This window comes from Alosa sapidissima, chromosome 24 (genome assembly GCF_018492685.1).
Source record: "Alosa sapidissima isolate fAloSap1 chromosome 24, fAloSap1.pri, whole genome shotgun sequence".
In the NCBI taxonomy this organism is placed as follows: domain Eukaryota; kingdom Metazoa; phylum Chordata; class Actinopteri; order Clupeiformes; family Clupeidae; genus Alosa; species Alosa sapidissima.
Window position 1 is genome coordinate 8,907,530 of NC_055980.1, and position 5,000 is coordinate 8,912,529.

General features: G+C 47.8%; 1 protein-coding gene across 2 annotated transcripts in view; it reads left to right on the forward strand.

Moving 5' to 3' along the window:
• The window catches only part of thrab (thyroid hormone receptor alpha b), a 109,205-nt gene that overhangs the window by 54,304 nt on the left and 49,901 nt on the right, over window positions 1-5,000 (forward strand). The window lies entirely within an intron of this gene.

The following is a 5,000-nucleotide window of genomic DNA, read 5'->3' on the forward strand; positions in this document are numbered from 1 at the left end:
CACACATACACTATTTTAACACATCTGCCTTTACACACACACACACACACACACACACACACACAAACTCACACAAACTCACACACACAAACTCAACCCCACCCCCATCACTGCATATCATCTTGTCATATTTATGCATATCTGCCTGTGAATCCATGCCTGAGCGGGTGTGTGAGTGTGTGTGCAGACACGCTACGTTGTCTTGATAGCAGCGGAACCAGCGCAACCATCAGAAACAGCACCAGCAAACCTCTGGGAAAAAGCACAACAGCTGACAGATTGTCATCTGTGTTCAGTTGCTCTGTTGATCGCTTATCTCCGCGTGTGTGTGTGTGTGTGTGTGTGTGTGTGTGTGTGTGTGTGTGTGGTGAGGCTGTGTGAGAAAAGTTTTGAATATGAATTGGCAGACAATGATTTGTTCCTCCCATGGTAATTGTTGGCCTGGTGAGGTGACAAGAGACGCCACGCAACACTTGCACGTGTGTAACCATACGCCACGCTAGTGTGAAACCACAGGGTTTGCATGCATGCCTATTGCAGAGGCTCAATGAAGCACACAAGCATATGCATACACATACACCCACCGCCACACACACACACACACACACACACACACACACACACACACACACACACACACACACACACACACACACACACACATAAACTCTCACACACACACATACACTATTTTAACACATCTGCCTTTACACACACACACACACACACACACATAAACTCTCACACACGCATACACTATTTTAACACATCTGCCTTTACACACACACACACACACACACACACACACACACACACACACACACACACAAACTCGACCCCACCCCCACCCCTCCAACACTGATATGATAGCATGAGGAGCATGTTGGCCTGGCTGCTGCTGCTGCTGCTGCTGCTGCTGCTGCTGCCATGATATCAGATCAACAGAGCGTAGGGAGGAATCCTGGGCAGCAACCAGAGACAGGGGCCCTCTTCAAGCTGGAAAGACCTGTCTGTGTGTGTGTGTGTGTGTGTGTGTGTGTGTGTGTGTGTGTGTGTGTGTGTGTGTGTGTGTGTGTGTGTGTGTGAGGTTTGTGCGCGTGTGTGTTTGTGAGGACAGAATGTCCTCATCATGTGCCCTCCTGCAGTGTCCTTCACGCACTCACATTCATATTCAAGCAGCAAACACACACACACACACACACACACACACATACACACACACACACACAAACAGGCATTACAGACCCACATTAATAGAAGACACATCTACGTGTCCATGTGTACTGTAGATGCTATTCTCTCATACACACAATCACCCCCTCCCCCCCCAGACACACACACATGCAGACACACACACACACACATGCAGGCACACACACAAACTCCTACCTCTCATTACACACACACACACACACACGCAGAGTCCACATGCATGAGTGTGTGTCCACATGCATGAGTGTGTGTGTGGTGTACACAGTGGCTGCGGTGCGGCTGCAGTGATCCTTAAGTGCTTTGGCAGGCTAGCTGATCCAGTACTGTAGGTGGCCGGGGCCTGCCTGAGTGTCTTGTGTTGGCTTGTGCTCCGCGCTGCGCTCCCTTTGTGTAAACAATACCTGCACAGGAGTCCGTGCCAACTGGGGAAGTGTGCTCAAGTCACCAATCATCCCCATCTGTCATCACTCACGCCCCTCCCTCCCTCTTTCTCCTCTTCTACCTCTCCTCTCTTTCTCCTTCCTAATCTGTCTGTCCTTTCCGTCTTTCTGTCTATGTCCCCGTCTCTCTCTTCCTCTCACACTGCAAAAAATCCTAGAATTCAAAATCTAAGTGAGATAAATAAGCTTAAAGGAAAATTCCGGTATTTAGCACTTTGAGTCCCTTTTCTGGTTTGTGTCCTAAAACAACCCTTAACATTCGTTTTCAAAACTGCAACTCACCGAGTGGTTAGTGATGTTCGTTGATGTTCCAAAACAAGTAGCGTAGCGAAATACAGTTTCTGTCGTGTTTTATTTGGCATTTTGTAAAATCCCATTGATTTCTGTTGGAAGACTCATTGCACGTTGATATTACTGCGCCATGTCTATGCTTCAGGCTCAAATATTGAGTTTATACGCGTTTGTGAGGTGTTTGAAAAAATAGTTCCACAATAGCAAATAAGACGGCTGGAAATCATAAATTGCGCCGATATATTTGACACTCGGTTAGGGAGAGTGGGAGAGATGAGAATTTTGCTGGAATGCACCTTGCGGTTTGTGCCAGCGTGTGGGATTTGGGATTAGGCCGTTAACAGCGCTCTCTATAAAGCTGCTCATCTTATATGGCTCCTGCAGCCCACCTCACCCACCTCGCCCACGACCACCACCCACCGCTCTCCTTCCACCACTGCGCCATCGCTTTCTCATCCTCCTCTCTCGCTCTCTCTCTCACTGGCTCCCTCTCCCACAGACACACACACACACACACATTCTTACCCCAACCACACACACACACACACACACACACACACACACACACACACACACACACACCATGATACAGATCAGCTATATTCCTAAAAGATTATCAAGTGCAAATCTGCTCTAATAACTCTCTTAAGCCCCACAGGCAGCTTTCTCCCACCAGGGGGGTGGGGTGGGGTGGAGGGGGTGTAGTAAGGAGCTGAAGGCGATGGCGGGGTCACCATTGCCTCCAATACTCACAGCAACCAGCCACCAGCAGCCTCTGCACATGATATCATTTCCCTGAGTCTCCTGTGACTTAGTGTAGCATTAACTCGTCCTTATCCCGGCATTCTAGGAATAAGGGTCGGGATATCCGCTCCCGGGAGCGCCGGCACACTGGGACATGGAGCATATATAAAAGGAAGTAAAGCCTCAGCACCTCCTACCTCACCATAGCTGGAGCGCTGAATCCCTTCATATCTCCTTTAAATGGCTACCCACGGAATACTCCACTAGACCCGTGCAGAGCACACAGGAAGTCATTCTTGTCCTCCAGCTGGCAGCTGAAGGTCGTGGGCTTACTTCCCAGTACGTGTGCATTCTGATGGTTTGTGCTGTTTTACATGCATGTCAGAAATGGTATATGTGTGCCAAGTGTGATCAAATCTGCAGTGAAACGGGCGGTGTGTGTGTGTGTGTGTGAGGGGGGGCTTTTAGCTCTACAGTGGCCTCTATAGGTCAGGTTGAGTAGTGCAGGCCGCCCGCGCTGCACCGCAGTGCCCAGACGAAGGCTTGGGTGAGCGAGTGATCCGAGAGCACAGCGCCAGGGCGGGCGGGTGGGCGGGCACAGTGCAGAGTGGCACCAGAGGATTCCACAGAAGGAGCGCTGTCATTTACTGACACGTGCACTCGGAGATCCACATATGCAGAGATAAATGGATAGCAATTTGCATGCGTGGAAACATGTCATTTACACATATGTATCGCCCCTCACTCTCTCTCACACACACACATACACACACACTTTCTATATAAGGTATATGTTTTGAAATTCACACTAAACAGAGGGCAAAAGCTTGAGCTTGGTGCTTCTACATGTGTGTGTGTGTGTGTGTGTGTGTGTGTGCTTATGAAAAGTAAGAGTATGTGTGTGTGGTAACATGGTTAAGGATGGATACACCTGACCCAGCTGCATTCTTCAGTTGAAACCAGAGCCACTGGATATATGTGTGTCCGTGTGTGTGTGTGTGTCCGTGTGTGTGTCCGTGTGTGTGTGTGTCCGTGTGTGTGTGTGTGTCCGTGTGTGTGTCCGTGTGTGTGTCCGTGTGTGTGTGTGTACACAGGGGGCAGGGGCAGAATAGTAGCTATTCACCCTCACTACTTAATCAAACTCTCCTAATCTCTCTCTCTCTCTCTCTCTCTCTCTCTCTCATTCTTTCATTTTTTCTCTTTTCTCACTCATACACTCTCTCCTCCCCCTCCTCTTTTCTCTCTGCTCTCCTTTTTTCACTCTCACTCTGTGCAGTGGACCTTTCAAATTGACTCTGTCCTCTGCTCTCCACTACAGCTCAAGGACACCACGCCAGCAAGCCATACTGTACACTACTGGCGTCATAGAAAAGAGTGGAAGAGAGTTTATAGATGTGCATCTCTCTATCTCTTTGTATGTGGTGTGTGTGTGTGTGTGTGTGTGTGTGTGTGTGTGTGTGTTCGCACAAGTCAAATGAAAAAATAAAAAATCCACACCAGTTTAGTGTAAGCTAGCTCACACAAATGCATGCACACACAAACACCCACACAAACACACACAGAGACACTCACACACACACACATGTTGTGTAGTTGTGTTTGTTATGTATGTGTAGCAGTGTTTCCCACAGAATTGGATTAAATTTGTGGTGGTAGCTGACTTGGACAACGGGTGTGGGGGGGGGGGGTGTATTAAGATCGTCTTGGTAGTGTATAGGTCTAATTGAGGCTGACGTTCGTGAGTAACACAGTTAAAAGGCTGCTGATGTGTGGATGCAATTCATAACGTTTTTCTACATAGTTAAAATAAAGGTTCATACTTCTCCTTGGGACAAGCACTTTTGAATTTTGGAAAACACTTTTCCATTTACATCGGGATTTTGCAAACATTCAGTGTCAGAGTCAATAAAATGAGCCCTTCAATGAAATTGACAAGCAGCTGTAAGTAGGCTAAGCATGCTAAATTCGACATCCAAACAGTATTCTAACTTAACTTAGTTTAGTCTCTTAGTTTAGTCTCTTCAATGTAGCCTACTATGTTGTGAAGACCTTAGCAGAGTTAACTTCAAAGCAGCAGTTTTGAACAAATTTGCGCAGCATGGTCACGATGCTAAGCGGATTTAAAGAGACACCAGGCAACGCTTTCGTGTTAATTACTCATCTTCGTAAGTCGGTATATGGTTAAATGACTCATTACAGGGCGAATGAAGACTCTCGCCCGCCCCTACTGCCTGTAGGAAGAATATCCTGCTTGCAAGTTCAGTATATCCTACCAGCCGACCGAAGCAGGCAGGCTGACGAAACGCTAGAGAT